This window comes from Ctenocephalides felis, unplaced genomic scaffold, assembly GCF_003426905.1.
Source record: "Ctenocephalides felis isolate EL2017-DRISC unplaced genomic scaffold, ASM342690v1 CF-g0.4_SCAFFOLD_01170, whole genome shotgun sequence".
NCBI lineage: Eukaryota > Metazoa > Arthropoda > Insecta > Siphonaptera > Pulicidae > Ctenocephalides > Ctenocephalides felis.
The window spans coordinates 79489155-79507116 of NW_020537324.1; the positions used below are offsets into that span (position 1 = coordinate 79489155).

Genomic DNA, 17962 nt, shown 5'->3' on the forward strand with positions numbered 1-17962 from the left:
AATATCACCACGAATAACCAAGGAGGAGTCCAAAATTCATTAAAAATCGATCACGTGATTAATGGACGGCCGCTTGTAATGATTGGTAAATTTTAAAATATTTATTAGAATAAATACATGGTCGGCTTGCTGGCTCGTACAAAAAGAGTGCAGAAATACAAATCGATTTTTTTCTGCGAAAAAGACCGTCGTCGCAAAAGGTTTAGATTTTACTTCATATTTTACAAATACTACGTTATATGTATCATTACCCCCAGTTGTTAAACCCTGTGACCTATCATCGTGATGATCGGGCGCGCTTCGCATTCGCCGCGCGCTACATAACTACGTATTCCCATGCCGCCGCCGCGGCCCCCCAGGGCAGCAGCAGTCGCCACCTGGCTGAACGCGCCACACACGAGACACGGCGAGAGAGAGTCGTAAACCGTAAACCGTAAAACGTAAAACGTAAAACCCAGAGCAGCGCTTTCGAGCATCGCGTAACAACGACTGTGCTGTGCTGTGCGAGTCCTTTATCTGCCTCTGCCTCCCTCTGGCTCCTTTGTCGAAGTATCTGCTTCTCTATTCCAGGATCGAGTGTACGCCAACGATGCCGATGCCGATGCCGACGCCGACGCCACCACACGCCATCGTTTGGGGTGACGAGGTGGAATTGGCGGTGGTGAGATGGTATGGTAGTAAGGTGGTGTGATGTGGCGTGGCGTGCCTCCGATCTCGATGCTTAGCGCTACCGAACCGACACGCAGTGAACACTAAGCAGTAAGCGGCAAGCGCAGACGGTTAGGATTTATGTCGGCGCGAGTTCGGTTTACGAATAGAATGAGATAGGGGTGGGCGACAGGATAATATAGATACAGGATTGAGTCGATATCGAAACTATATCACTTTTATATTAAAATGAATCATTAGTGTAATTGTTATTTGATTTATACATTTTAAACTGGTTGTAAGTAGCATTTTGACAAGTTGCATGAACTTCCGGAATACGAAATCAACTAGTAGTGTATGGCATCGTGTCTAGCAAATTGCTAAAACCTCCCGTACCGCAACGAAATATTCGAGAAATATGAAATGTTTCCAAATAGATTATTATAAATGCTGTAATAATATCTAATATTTATAAAATTCATATAAACTGAATTACGAAGTTAAAATTATTTATTTAAAGTATATAAGTGAGCTCTAGAACTGTAAACATAATTAAAATTAAAATCTGAAGTATTTTCGAAGCAGAAAGTTTTTTGAATCATTCAAATCGGATACTTAGTACATACTCTCAAAAACTGCAAATTTTTTGTACATTTAGCTCCGTATCTCCGAAATGGCTGGTCCTGCCTTTGCCAAAAACTAATCGCCACTTCTCGCAATTATTGCAAAGTGAATGTTTTTTGAACCATTCAAATTGTTTGGTACGTGCGCCCGAAAACGTCGACCAAAAATTGTATCCATACATACGCACATCCATTTTTTCTGAGGTATGCCAAAATGTTCAGAAATCTTCGAAACGTGAAGAAATGTGAAAATCTTCAATTTCAATATTTGGACGATTTCAATAATTTACTCTACAGGAAGTTAATAAGAATTGAAATTCAGCTATTTAGGCAATTCGAATACCAATTAATGTTTTTCAAAAAATACTTACAACACCTATAATTGTATGAATTAAATTGATTTGTTTAGCACATTTCTTTTCATCCATTTGGTAAAACGATGTAGATTTTCTAAAATTGTTGTAAACTGTCTAAAACTGTTGCAAATTTAAGTGAAACCCACGTATGTACGCAGTTTATGCAGAAAATATTGAAAAACTATATTTCAAGCATTTTTTCACTTTATTATTATCTATTCAATTATAAATGTAACTATGATATAAAACTAGTGGTGTATGGCATCGTGCCTTAAGGCCATTTGCTGGAATCGGGGACTACACTGAAGTAACGGAAATACTGTAACTTATATATGTTTACAGAAAAGTAAATAAACAAAACTTAATCATTTAGATTTAAAATGAAGGACATTGTCTAATATTTATAAGAATAATATGAACTGAATTGCAAAGTTAAAATTATTTATTTCAAGTATATTAGTGAGCTTTAGAACTTTAGCCAGAATTAAAATTCGAATTATTCTCGATATTGAAGAAAAAAATTTGTTAGGAATTAAAAAAAAATTCTTTCTAAAAGCAATCGATTCGTGAACACAAGCAGAAAGATTTTGACTAATTCAAATCGGGTGCTCCGTTCTCTCAAAAACTCGATTTGTATTTTCTGCACTCTTTGCTCTTTATCTCCGTAACGGCTGGACTTGCCATTGCCAAAAACTGATCAGCACATCTCCCTACCAATAGGAATCGAATGTATTTGAACCATTGAAATCGGTTGATCCGTGCGCCCAAAAACGTGGACGAAAAATTGTATCCATACATACATACACACATCCATTTTTCTAAGGTATGCCAAAATGTTCAGAAACATCTAAAACGTGATGATATGAAAAAAAAATTATTTTAGATTTTCAGCTCATTACCATAACCCTACGGAAAGGTAATAAAATAAAACATAAAACAAGTTTTTGTCTTTTCCAAAAACTAATCATTTCTTCTTCTTAACACTGGCATCACAAATAAAATGTTTTTTAAACAATTCATTTCCATTTTTTGTCACTTTTTGCTCCGTATCTTTGCAACAGCTGGACCTGCCTTTGCCTAAAACAATCAGCACGTCTCTTTATCAATAGGAATCGAACACACATACATATACATAAACATAAATTTTTTCTAAAGTTTCGCCCATGTATGCCAAAATATTCAAAAACCTTTGAAAGGTAAAAAAATATATAAAAATTATACATTTGAGATTTTTTTGCGATTACTATAACTTACCCTATGGGAAGTTAAGAATGGTCGGAGAATCAGTGTTAATTATTAAAAATTATCACACCACGTTGCAACTATGAACCACAAGTGACAATTTTGGGGTAGTCATTCAAATGTCACCTCAACCCATTATAATATATACACATACGTATATAAATTTATATATAGGTGTGTATGTGTTTATGTATATGTATATATATACATCGACCTCTACCTCTACCTCTACTACATCGGGTTCGGATTACACATTTCCGATTTGAGCGACAGATGCGCGTGTCGGAGCACCCTTTCGACATCGATAAGGGGGCGCAATTGCCGTGGAATGAGTGGTGCCTGTGTGGAAAAGCGTGCACAGTTTGCGATGTCAAGAGGGTCGATGTAGGTGGTAGAGTGGGTAGGTTTGTGGGTTTGTGAGTGACTGGGTGGACTGGTGACTGTCATATGCAATGCGGTGCGGTGTGATCAGTATAGTAGTAGCGCGATTAAATAAGTGCTAACCGAGACACAAGGGATTGAGGGACACTGGGGCTGGTGGCACGAATCTAATGGGGCCGATTGACTCATGATGTATCGGGGAGTTGACAAGTTTTTCAAGCGGAACATTGCGTGATAGTGGAGCAAAGTAATTGGGATATTTAGATGCGAGGTACTAATCCGTTGTACAGAGTAAAGTACCCAGGTCATATAGAATTATATGTCAAAATGGATAGAAAACTAGTGGTGTATGGCATCGTGCGTTAAGACAAATTGCTAGAACTTCCCGTACCCTAATAAATTCGAGGAATGTTAAATGTTTTCAAATAGATTGTTATAAATACTTTAACATTGTCTAATATTTATAAGAATTATATAAACTGGATTGCAAAGTTCAAATAATTTGTTGAAAGTATATTAGAACTATAGTCATAATTAACAGAAAAAAAATTGAAAAAAAAACTGAAAAAAATTTTGAAATAAAAATTTTGTTTCCAAAAGCAATTATTTTGTTAAGGGGGGCGATACATGTAATCGCCTTAATTTTTACCATTTTTTGAGGACCTTTTAAACTGGGAAGGAATGACTGAATCTTTTTTGAACTTTTTTAGGGTTATTTATTATATATTAAAATACACAAAAAAAAAATTTTTTTAATTTTTTTTTTTAAATGGCTGCCGTAAAAATAAATCTGCCAAGACCCTCTCGGAAAACGCCATCAATTTGCGGGCGTTCTCACTTTTCGTGCGGTGATTTGAAATCAAAAAAATTAGTTTGTACGTGTTCATAAAACATATATCTTCTAGTTAAACCAAAAAAATTTTAAAAAAGTCACAAAATCGCAAATTGGCACACCTCAGAAAAAAAAGTTCGATTTTTCACCTTTTTTTCAATGGTTTTTTTTGGTAAAAGGGTTAATTTTGGAAAAATTTTTTGGAATGTTTGAGGTTTAACTAGAAGCTATTACTGTAAAGTAGATGTGTGCAAAATTTCATTGGAATCGGTTGAGAACTTTTTGAGTTATCGCGCCCGCAAATTTCAAAAATGTCGTTTTGAGAAAAACGCGTTTAAAGTTTTGACACATAGAACAGATAAGAGTTGAGGCGTGGCACTTAAATGAGTTTTTATTGTATAAATAATGATAATTTTGTTTTGAATATTTACAGGCATATTTTTGAGATGTTATTGTAACGATTTATGAAAAAAAAAAAATTCGATTTTTTTTTTCGTGTTACATGTATCGCCCCCCAAGGAGAAAGTTTAAAACAAGGAGAAAGGTTCTTTAAATCATTCAAATCCGACGCTTATTTCTCTCAAGAACTGCCATTTTTGCACATTTAGCTCTGTATCGTCGAAATGCCTGAACCTGCCTCTGCCAAAAACTAATCACCTCTTCTCCCAATCATTACAAATTGATTGTTTTTTAGATCATTCAAATCCGATACTCCGTTCTCTCAAAAACTCGATTTGTATTTTCTGCACTCTTTGCTCCGTATCTCCGCAACGGCTGTACCTGCCTTTGCCAAAAACTAATCAGCACATCTCCCTATCAATAGGAATCGAATGTTTTTGAACCATTCAAATCGGTTGATCCGTGCGCCCGAAAACGTGGACGAAAAATTGTATCCATACATCCATATACACACACACATGCATTTTTTCTGAGGTATGCCAAAATGTTCAGAAACCTTCAAAACGTGAAGAAATGTACAAATTATCAGTTTCGATTTTTAGACGATTACAATAACTTACCCTACGAGAAGTTAACTAGTGGTGTATGGCATCGTACCTTAAGGCAAATTGCTGGTTTCCGTACCCTAATAAAATATTCGAAGAATATTAAATGTTTTTAAATAGATTATCATAAATAATGTAACTTTTAATATTCTTATTTTATAAAAGGTAAATAACAAAATCTAATCAATCGGATTTAAAATGAAGAACATTGTGTCTCATGTTTCTAAATATTATATAAACTGAATTGCAAAGTTAAAATTATTTATTTGAAATATATTAGTGATGTTTAGAACTTTAGCTAGAATTAGAATTAAAATCCAAATTATTTTTAACATTGTCTCTTGTTTCAAAGTATTATATAAACTGAATTGCAAAGTTAAAATTATTTATTTGAAATATATTAGTGATGTTTAGAACTTTAGCTAGAATTAGAATTAAAATCCAATTATTTTCGATAATCATAAAAAAAAAAATTTATTAAAAAAAAATAGAATGAAAAAAAAAAGTTTCCTCAAAAGAAATTGTTTCATGAACACAAGCAAAATGTTTTTTGAATTATTTAAATCAGTTGACGCGTGTTCGCAAAATCGTCGACGATATTTTGTATCCGCACACATTCACACACACACACATACACACACACATACACACAATTGAAAGCAATTAGTTTCACCACGGTAACCGCCCTTAGGCATTACTTCTTAGGCATGTTTTAATTCTTACCTTTATTTTATACTTAAAGTATAAAATCTGTGCAAGAATGATAACATTCTAGATCCTCCCCCCACGAAGTAATGCCTAACGGCGGTTACCAGAGACATAGGCAAAGCGGAGGTTTTAGTCGGTAGTATACCAGGGCGGTCCGACATACCCAGACAAAAGACCTAGTCTGGGATGCATAAAGGCATTTCCTTCGCTATACAAAAAGCAACACATACACACACATACACACACATCTATCATTTTTTTCTAAAGTATGCCAAAATGTTCAGAAACCTCTGAAATGTGATTATATTAAAATCATTTTCGTTTTTTTGCAATTACTGTAGGGTAACTACGAGAAGTTAAATATTTCACACGCATGGAGAGTCTTCTGGTCGATCCACAAAATGTGATTTCAGATTGAATATTTCACTCTCCATGGAATGATAGAGATGTCATGGAAGTAGTTTAAATAGAAAATGATTCATCTAATATTTCTTTAATTAATCTAAAGACACATTAGCCCTTGCATTGCCACTTATATTTTTTCTTCTCAATATTTTGCCTCGTGAAAATAATAAAAAGATTTCACTTCTCTCGCGCAAGTTGCAGCCGGGTCCGCCGATACTGAAAAAAGACGAGACCAAACGACGGACCGACGGACGGATAAAAAATAAAAACAGAAATAATAAAGTAAAAAAAGCGACAGAAATCGAGTCAGAAAAAAAGTGAAAAAGCAACGCACAACTCTTGTTTAAGTTTAACACTACTTGTCTAAGGCCGTAATATTTCAATAAGTTATATAAGACCATGATATACATCGCCAAAGAAAGTTTCATAAAAATCGGCTTAATTTTTTTTTTTCAACAGTTAATTACAAGAAAACGGCTCGGTAGATTTTCACCTACAACTAATCAGTATCATTCCCAATTAATATCTTTCGAACAGTTTTTTGATTTTTTAAAATCGATTCGGTAGAATGAGCTTAAATGTGGACGAAAAGTTTAACACTCTCTTTCAAATTACAAAGAAACTGCTCAGCAGATCGTTTCACAAAACTGACAAACTATAGTGCTCATTGAGATACATCGAATGACTTTTAAATTTCTAAAATCGGTTCAGGCGTTTTTGAGCAAACGTCGATGAAAGGTCTAATTTTGACAAATGCCAAAAAAACGATACCAATTTTTGCAAACTTTGACGAATTTTTAAAGCTAAACGAGTTGTCGTACAGCGGTAATATTTTAGTATGATCTAGAAGACTATGGTATCTACCGTCAAAAAAAAACATAAAAATCGCCGATTTTTTTTTTAAACTTTATTACAAGAAAACGGCCCGGCCGATCTCTACCAAAAACTAATCAGCACGATTCCCAACCAATATCTTTCGAACGGTTTTTGAAATCTAAAATCGATTCAGAATTGCGGACTAAAACGTGAACGAAAATTTTTTCACTTTTCTGCGATTTACAAAGAAACGGCCCGACCGATCGTCGCACAAAACTCAGAAACGGTAGTCCTCATCGAGATACATCAAATGACTTTTAAGTTTTTAAAATCGGTCCAGCCATTTGGAGAAAACGTCAATTTGCGGCCAAAAATCTGTTCACACACACACACACACATACTTTTTCCAAATGTTGGTCTCATTCGATTCAGAATGGCTTGAAACGTCGAGAAAACATAAAATTAGCAATTCGGATTTTTTTATGAAAACATAAACTTCTCCTTCGCGAACTTAATAATATATTTAGGAATGTTATTTTAGACTATGCAATCTATGAATCAGTTTCGTTTTTGGCAAAGGCAGGTCTAGCTGTTTTGGAGATACGAGGCAAAAGTGCCAAAGGGATAGGAATTGCCGGAAATAAATGAAGAGTTGCCAATATATTTTTTTAAAACATTTTACTTTGATTTTTTTCTTTATTTGTATTGCATGTCAAATATAATTATATTACTTAATTAGCTATTAGAACAATTGCAAGAAAAAAATTATGCAAAAACAAGTATAAAAGGAAAGAATACACAAAAATTACAGTCGACTTTAAAAATACATTCAAACGTTTCTAGTCTCCAACCATAACATAAAATTTATCATCTCCATCCAAAATTCCTTTATAACGATCTCTAACAATTTTCTGATGCGGTTTCTGAAAATCATCAGCTAGCGAGTGCGAGAGAGATGCAAACATATAAAACGTATGGAGAGAGAACGAGAGATGAATAGAGGCGAGAAGTGGTGTCGTGGCGTGGCGCCCACACACGGTAGCAGCCGCGGCCGACGGGCGAAAGAGCGATAAGCGAAATGGACGGACGCGGCGGCACAGTTTCGTAAACTTTAATAAAAGATGATAAAAAATATTGTAATGATATGTAAAGTAGGGTAGACTGGGGCACAAAGGACCATTTTGACTTTTGGTAATTATATCAATATCACACTAACTAGTGGTGCATGGCATCGTGCATTAAGGCAAATTGCTGAAACTTCCCGTACCATAATTAAACGTTCGAGGAATGAAAATAATCAATAATCAAAAAAATTACTTAATAATTAATGACAATTGTTTTAATAATTTTCAAATTGATTATTTATCATTTTTAGGAAACATATACATTTTTTTAAATTAATTTTTTGATAATTTTGAATGTTTTTTCAAAATATTGAAACCTTTTTAAAGTTCGACATTTTATGGAATTTTTGAAAAAAAACGTTTTTTTTTAAATTTTTTGATAATTTGATTTTTATTTTAATATTCGATTTTTGTTTAAATTTCGAAATATTTTAAAACTTTTTTAAAAAAAAAATTCGACATTTGTTAAAATTTTTTAAAGTTTAGATTTTTTTAAGATTTAAATTTTGGATTTTTTTTTTAATTTTCAAATTTACGAAATTTTCTGTAAAAGCATTCTTTGCACACAGTCTACACAAGCAAAATGTTTTTTGAATTAATCTAATCGGATGATCCGTTCTCTCAAAAACGGCATGACCATTTTTACACCCTTTGCGCTCCATTTCTCCGAAACGGCAATACGTGCCTTTTGCAAAAACGTCTTGCGATCGAGTACGAACCGAATATTTTTTCAATCATTCAAATCGGTTATCCCGGTTTCAATCATTCAATCATTCAAATCGGTTAACGTTTTTCATTTTATATTCAATTTCTTGCATTTTTTTGTATTTTTGTATTTTTTTTTGCTCATATCAATTTTGTAAATAAGACATTAAAGTCTTGATTAACAAAAATAAATTGTAACTAATATATATATATATATATATATATATATATATATATATATATATAAATAAACTTAGAAATTAAAAATATTGGTACGGAACCCAAAATAAAAATTACACAAAATGTGTACACATTATGAAAATCTTTATAAAATATCTGAAAATTTGATGTGCATATGTCCAATAAACATTTTTGACTGCCAAATAACATTCTATTTAACTTATTTTATTGAGAGACCATAACCGCTGGACCTGCATTTCCAAAAATTTAAACAGTTCTTCTTTTAGTCAATACAAAAAAATGTTTTTTGTAAAAATTATTGAAATTGGACGCTTCTTTCTCTCGAAAACTGAATTATCATTTTTGGTTCTTTTTGCTCCGTATCTTCGAAACGGCTAGACCTGCCTTTGTCAAAAACTAATCAGCACATCTCCCTATCAATAGGAATCGAATGTTTTTTGAACCATTCAAATCGATTGATCCTTGCGCCCGAAAACGTGACTGGAAATTTGTATCCATACATACACACACGCACACACACACATCCATTTTTTCTGTGGTATACCAAAATGTTCAGAAACCTTCAAAACGTCGAGAAATGTAAAAATTTTCAATTTCGATTTTCGGCCCATTATAATAACTTACCCTACGGGAAGTTAATAAAATGTAAAAAAAACAAATTTTTCAAAAGTCAATTTTTTTTTTTTAATTTCAATATTTCTCATAAATCTGATTTTTTTTAAAGATTTGCAAAGTTTTTTTTTAATAATGTAGTTTTCGGTACGAGAAATTCCAGCAATTTGCCTTAAGGCACGATGCCATGCGCCCCACTAGTTTAAATTTAATTCTGCAATCTGTTTATTTAACTAAAAGTGATGAATATTTGGGGTTTATAGGAGACATAAGACGTCAAGCAGATGTCGCTTGTAGGCGACGCTCGTAGTTAAAAGCTTATTTTATATCACAATATTAAATCATTATTATTGATAATTATCATTTAATATTGAGAACCTCTCCTCACTATTAAACTGCGTATCTCGTTGACGAGAGATAAAAAAAGCACGAAGGTAAAACGGCAACGGCAACAGCAAAAGCTCAAGAACAGCCGAGAGACCAAGAGGAGAAAACAAAGAACACGACAACGAGGAGGCGGCGGACGAATTGAAAACAGAGCAAAAACCAGTAGAGGAGAGATGTTGGAAAAAAATCGAGATAAAAATCATACGACGACGGCACCGTTTGACGAACTGGAGAATCGTGGAACATTTCCAGTGAGGTCAATTTGAAGATAATTGGTAAAATGCAGAGCCAGAAACCCAACCAACTGGGAAGTCTAAAATCCAATTCAACATCCTAAGTAATTGAGGATCTGTTCAAACTCCTGTATTTATTGCAATAATAGAAGGAATTATTAATGGATAGTTATTAGATAGTTATCCTATTAATTAGTTGGTATTGGCATTTTGTTTTGAGGCAAGTTACATGAACTTCCCGATATGTGTAAATAATCGACTTGATCAATAAAATATAAATTAATTTATGAGTGATTAAAAGTATTCCGAGTGCATTTATTACACAAAATTGAAAACGAACGAACACGTTAACTCGGAGTATTTTCTAAAAGCAAATTTTCACAAACTAATAATATTTATAATTGAACCAGTTTCCCTAGGACTTTCAGTATGTTCATTAAGACCAAGTACTCTATCGTTACACCAAGTAAATAGTCTAATTTTATTTTTAACAAACGTCAAAAAAACTACTCATTTTCTCAAACTTTGATGAATTTTTAAAATAAACTACTTGTCGTAAGGCCGTAATATCTCAGCAAGTTCTATAAGATAAAGAGATATATAATCAAAAAAAGTTCCATAAAGATCGGCTTAATTTTTTTTTTCAATAGTTCAACTCGGTAGATTTTTACCTAAAACTAATCAGTATTATTCCCAATTAATATCTTTCGAACAGTTTTTGATTTTTTAAAATCTATTCGGTAGAATGAGCTTAAATGTGGACAAAAAGTTTAACACTGTTTTGCAAATTACAAAGAAACGGCTCGGCCGATCGTCGCACAAAACTGACAAACGAGAAGTTCCCATCGAGATACATTAAATGGCTTTTAAATTTCTGAAATCGGTTCAGGAGTTTTTGAGAAAACGTCGATCAAAGGTCTAATTTTAACAAATGTCAAAAAAACAATTTTTACAAACTTTGACGAATTTTTAAAGTTAAGCGAGTTGTCGTAGGGCCATAATATTTTAGTATGATCTATATACAAGACTACGGTATCTAAAAAAAATCATGAAAATTGTCGAAAAACTTTTTTTAACACTTCATTACAACAAAACGTCCCGGCCGATCTTTACCAAAAACTAATCAGCACGATTCCTAACCAATATCTTTCGAAAAAATTTTGAATTTTAAAAATCGATTCAGAATTGCGGGCTAAAACGTGGACAAAAAAATTTCACTTTTCTGCTATTTACAAAGAAACGGCTTGGCTTGGATAAACGCTAGTCCTCATCGAGATGCATCGAATGCTTTTTAAATTTTTGAAATCGGTCCAGCCGTTTTTGAGAAAACGCCGATTTACGGCAAAAAATCTGTTCACACACATACATACTTTTTTCAAATTTAGTCTCATTCGATTCAGAATGGCTTGAAACGTCAAGAAAACATAGAATTAGCAAATAAGATTTTTTGATGAAAACATAAACTTCTTCGGGAAGTTAAAAAAAATGCGGCTTAAGCGAGAATGCGCAGGAGGGATAAGAAAAATAAAACTTACTGTGTATAGTTGTATGTATTATATTCTAATTTTCGTAATTAAATTATACATATATAAATTACCTTAAATACCTGGAGTAATTTTAATTACTTTACCTAATATTATCATTAGTTTTACTTCACGTCTTGGATGTATTATCAATTATAAAATTTTCTACATAATTCAAATTTTGCAGTGCGTCTTCACTTTGATCCAAAGAAGATAAATAACATTTTAAATCACTAATAGCTGCTAAAGCCTGGGTTTTGGTCAGAACTGGTTTTGACTCATCTACGTCATCATCATGATCACTTAGAGTCTCGTTTTGTGTACTATTAACATTTTCAATTAATTGTTTGTCATCAATGGAAGAATGACCAAGAAAATCCTGCAGTATCTCCTCGTCCTCTTCCTCCTTCAACACGACGTCGACCGCGTTATTGAAGAATTTTTGCATAGTTTCATCATCCTCATGATGTGCCTCTGATTCCAGACTGTTTTGACGATACACGATACCGTGTCGATTTTTAAAACGATTTATCCAGCCATTAGAAGCGTTAAAATCAGTGATCTTCAACTCTTCGGCGATTTTACGCGCCTTGTCACATATTATGGGACCGCTTATAGGCAGGTTTGCAGCTCGCGTTTGATGAAACCATTTTATCAGAATTTTTTCCAACTTATCAAACTTTCCTACCTTGTGCTTTTTTCTCTGCACACCTCCGGATTTGTACTTTTCTTCGATCTCATGTCTGTTCTTTACGAGGGTGCGTAATGTTGAAACCGGTAGGCGAAGCTCCGCGGCCAACTGAGTTTGTTTCGTTGTTGGCGATTTTTGATCGTAAACATCCAATATGACAATTTTTTCTTGAAGTGACAATGCCTTCCTCTTGATCTGTGTAGTCATACTGTAACAAACAAACGATGCACTATAATAAACGAATCACAAGCGCGGCACTACACAACGTCTACAATTGACTCTTATAGAATGAGTTCCAGAACTCAACGTCAATACGGGAAGAAAAATTATCCCATGCTGTTTGAAAATTAGGAGCCTTTAAGTACGTTATGAGTCTTTTAACGTACGTACGTTAACAGTGACTATTTTTCTGTTATTGGGGCTAATTTTTTATATTTTTGTTACTTTGAACTTCAAGATCCAAAACCCTACGTAACATTTCTAGGACCACAGTCAAAAATAAAGGTATAAAGTAATTTTCAAAAAGGTTCAAATGAAAAATGCAGCTTTTGGACTATAGCATTCATTCAAATGTATATAGCTATGGCATTCAAATTTTAAGGTCAATTATTTTGAATTTACCCTTAAGTTTTTGCAATTATTGCACCTGTAAAGGTGATGACTAACTGATTCTTCAGATATTTTTGTATTATCTTGTCCTCAAACTCATTGGGTGAAATAAAGGCGTAATACTTGACGTGGATGCTATAGCATTTATTGTATATAACGATTAAAATATGAAAACTTCAATAATTTTTTTCAACAATTTGGATGAAACTTTGTGATGAAAGAATGTACAAGCATAAGGAACATCCAAAAATATTATAGGCCGTTGTTTCAATATCTCAAAATTTTATTGTCACAAATTTAAAAGTTTCCAAAGCTGAATTCTTATTGATAAGTCAATTATTATATTGGGATGATTTTGTAACTTTCTATGAGCCAAAATGTAACTTTCATCTAGTTCATTTTCACATTTATCTATAAAATATCTCTATATTTTGAATTCTGATAATATCTTTATATTTGACGGCTGAAATTTATCATTTGAACACTAATACTATTTAAATAAATAAGATTTTTTTTTGATTCGATCTACTAAGTACAAAACTTAATGTTTTTCTGGACTGTAGATCTCTTTCAGTAGATTTCTTTGCTTAACCATTGTACAAAATTCAATACAATTTTCTACATAACAAACTTTTTGTAAGTAATGTAGCTTTTAGCAAATATATTATATGTACTGTCTATCTATTTAAAGTCTGAAAAATTATTTTTTTTGTTGAAGTTATTGAAAAAGTTCGTCATTTTTGAAAATCTTGAAAATTCTGAAATCCATTCATATCGGTTGATCCACACTATGAAAAATGTCCAGGACATTTGTTTGAGCTATATAAAAGTGAACATAGAATATTCTCACAATTATAATTTTGTAAATCTTGATACAGAAACCAAATAAATGACAAAATTTGTACTAAGATTTAACATTTCTATAATACTTCTAATAATTTGATAAATGTGCATATGTCCAAAATAGCATTTTTTAACTTCGTGTAGGTTAAGTTATTGTAATCGTCCAAAAATCAATTTTTTTTACATTTCTTTAGGTTTTGCAAGTTTCTGAACATTTTGGCATACCTCAAAATAAATGGTTGTGTGTGCGTGTGTTTTTTTATTTTTTTTATTAACAACATTTTCAAATCATTCAAATCGGTTGATTCGTGTTCTCGAAATCGTCGATAAAAAATTGTGTATCCGCACATACATACACACACAAAGAGACATACATCCATTTTTTGTAAGGTATGTCAAAATGTTCAGAAACCTTCGAAACGTGAAATTTTCATAGTCTATTTTTGCGATTATAAATTATCCTGAAAAACAATTTTAAATAGTATAGATATCTTCTTATATATAAAAATGGATCGCAAAATGTGTTGGTAAGCGCATAACTCAACAACGCCTGGACCAATTTGGCCAATTTTTTTTTTAAATGATCGTTGAAGTCCAAGGATGGCTCACGGCGATCAATTTACTTATGAACCTAGACAATATTAGAATATTCATATTAATAAATAACCTTCTGAATTAATATACATATTAATAAATAAACTTATGACTGAGATGTGCCAGAAATTGAAATAACATAAAATACAGTATATGTATGGCAGATTGAATGATACACATATGAGCAGGATATGACAAATTAATTCAATTAAAATATGAAATTAAGTATTAATCAGGGCCGGTCCTACCTTTGATGCGATGCTTGCAAAAAATACGAGCGCACGCCTTAGGGGGCGCCAACACAAGATTCGGATATTATATTTTCAATATAGTTTTTTTTTCAATATATAATTTCTTTGCATCTTTTACTAATCTTTCCACAATATTTTTAAAATTCATAAAAATTTCACTTTATAACAACAAATGGGAAAATAAAGATGAATACATACAATTCGGCCCTCACGATGTCGATGAGGAGAAGTTTGAGATGCAATTTTAGATATGTTAAATAATAAAAAATTAAATTAATTTAATCCAACATGAAGTACCAGTGTTACGTTATGGGTATGGTTATGTTATACCGTTTAAAAGACTTCAATTTCCAATATAGTGTGGGAATTGAGACTCATCATTGCCCATATTATAAATGCATATGCATTTTGGCGTGAAGAGTAATTTAAAAAACAATAATTATTATTTTTAGGTAAACGGTAAATATTAGTATATTGTATTAAAAAATTGTAGACATGGGTACAGGACAAAGTCTGTCGGGTCATCTAGTTAATAATAAAATATCATTTACCCTAGGTTAAAAACACTCTGCATGAATACGATTGGGGCATGGTGGTGAATTATAAGAAGCAAAGAGTTACCCAGAGACCCATAAGGGGCAGAAGGAACCCAAATCCGATGTTATTGTCGATATTTTGTTACATATTGCCAAAATTGATGATGCAGCTGTTATTTGTATATTATATTAAATATTAAAAAATTGCAAACATGGGTACAGGACAACGTCTGTCGGGTCATCTAGTTGCAATATAAATATGTTGTCACAGACATATGTGTCCTTTACCATATTTTGCAGGCTATGCTAATTTTTGTGTCGGATATTACACGACGAGTAGGTATGATATGAATATGAGTATGTCTATGACGTCGAAACGGAATGTATATTAGTATGTGAGTCGCGCGATTTGGCCGCGTTGCACGTGTGTCTCTGTTACGAAGCGCGATGAGTGGCGACACGCGTTGTTTCGCCTCTCCGACTCTTCCGCCGCCTCATCCACCGCCTCAACTGCCGTCGACACCGCGGCCGCCGCCACCGCACAAGTGCACAACGGCGCGTGTAACGACAGGCAGGGGAAACGAACAATCGGACAGATGATAATAAACGAGATAATAAACTTTAAACTTCGTTGAACACGAAAGTAATTGAATCAATAATAAGTAGATATACAGAAATATAGGAATGGGACAAAAAAGGTATTAACGATCAATTATACAGAATACTTTCTAGGGGGGCGTCCATTAATCACGTGAGCTAGTTTTTGAGGATTTTTGGACCCCCCCCCTCCCCCTTGGTGATATTCAAAATTACCCCCCTTCCCCACCAAACATCACGTGTATTTTTAGTTACGTGAAAAAACAAAATTTTTGATTCTTTTTTTGAAAATGTTTGATTTTTTTTTAAAAAAATCAGTTAAAAAATAAATACATGTGATATCTTACTATACCCCCCCTCCCCAACGTAATATTTCGTAATTTTTTGTCTAACCCCCATTCTCCTAAAAACCTCATGTGATTAATGGACGCCCCCTAGTTAAGTGGTTAAGGTTATATAGTGTATAATGCTACTATTTAGAAGTTGATTTCGACAAATAATTATTTGAAAGTTTTATATCGTTTATATCATATTATTTGAAAGGATTATAAAAAAACTAGTTGGTTTGGTATTTTGCCTTGAGGCAAGTTACATGAACTTCCCGATATGTTTAAATAATCGACCTAATCAATAAAAAATAAATTAATTTATGAGTCATTAAAAGTATTCCGAGTGTATTTATTACACATAATTGAAAGAAACTTTGGCTCGGAGTATTTTCTAAAAGCAAATTTTCAAAAATCAATAATTTTTATAATTGAGCCAATTTTTTGTAGGACTTTAATTGTTTAGTATGTTCATTAATACCAAGTACTCTATCGTTATACCAAGTAAATCGTCTAATTTTAATTTTAACAAACATCAAAAAAACTACTCATTTTCTCAAACTTTGATGAATTTTTAAAATTAAACTACTTGTCGTAAAGCCGTAATATTTTAGTAAGTTCTATAAGAGCATGATATATATCGCCAAAACAAGTTCCATGTAAATTAAAATTATTTTTTTTTCAACAGTTAATTACAAGAAAACGGCTCGGTAGATTTTCACCTAAAACTAATCAGTATTATTCCCAGCTAATATCTTTCGAACAGTTTTTGATTTTTTAAAATCGATTCGGTAGTATGATCTTAAATGTGGACGAAAAGTTTAACACTTTTTCCAAATTACAAAGAAACGGCTCGTCCGATCGTCGCACAAAACGACGACAATCCTCATCGAGATACATCAAATGGTTTTTAAATTTCTGAAATCGGTTCAGGAGTTTTTAAGAAAACGTCGATCAAAGGTCTAATTTTGACAAACGCCAAAAAAACGATACTAACTTTTGCAAACTTTGAAGAATTTTTGAAATTTAACGACTTGTCGTAAGACCGTAATGTTTTAGTATGATCTACAAAACTATGGTATCTACCGTCAAAAAAAAATCATAAAAATCGTCGATTTTTTTTTTAATTTTATTACAAGAAAGCGGCTCGGCCGATCTTTACCAAAAACTACTCAGCACGATTCCCAACCAATATCTATCGAACAGTTTTTGATTTTCACAAAATCGATTCAGATTCCGGGCTAAAACGTGGACGAAAATTTTTACTTTACTGCGATTTACAAAGAAACGGGCCATACCGATCGTCGTACAAAAACTCAGAAACGCTAGTCCTCATCGAGATACATCGAATGGCTTTTAAATTTTTGAAATCGGTCTAGCCGTTTTTGAGAAAACCTCGATTTACGACGAAAAAAATCGGTTCACATACCCATACACACACACATACTTTTTTCAAATTTAGTCTCATTCGATTCATAATGGCTTGAAACGTCGAGAAAACATAAAATTAGCGAGTCGGATTTTTTGATAAAACCATAAACTTCTCCTTCGGGACTTAAATATGAGTGCGATACAGCGTGCATACGCGGAAAAACTATTCGTCTTATATTTGTTTCACATCATAGTAAGTCTATTACTCAGTTTTTCGAGTTGATTCCTAATCCCTGTCGAGCGATGCCTGCAGGCGATCGCAGTAATCCCGCCTCGTGCTATCG

At 32.9% G+C, this 17962-nt stretch overlaps 1 protein-coding gene across 1 annotated transcript in view; it reads right to left on the reverse strand.

The window, feature by feature from the left end:
* LOC113367720 (nucleolar transcription factor 1-like) overlaps nt 1–12523 on the reverse strand; it is an 89848-nt gene extending 77325 nt beyond the window's left edge. The window contains exon 1 of the mRNA XM_026609300.1: nt 12489–12523. The gene's annotated coding sequence lies outside the window, so the exon portion shown is untranslated. The remainder of the gene's footprint in view (nt 1–12488) is intronic.
* Between the last annotated feature and the right edge of the window lie 5439 nt (nt 12524–17962).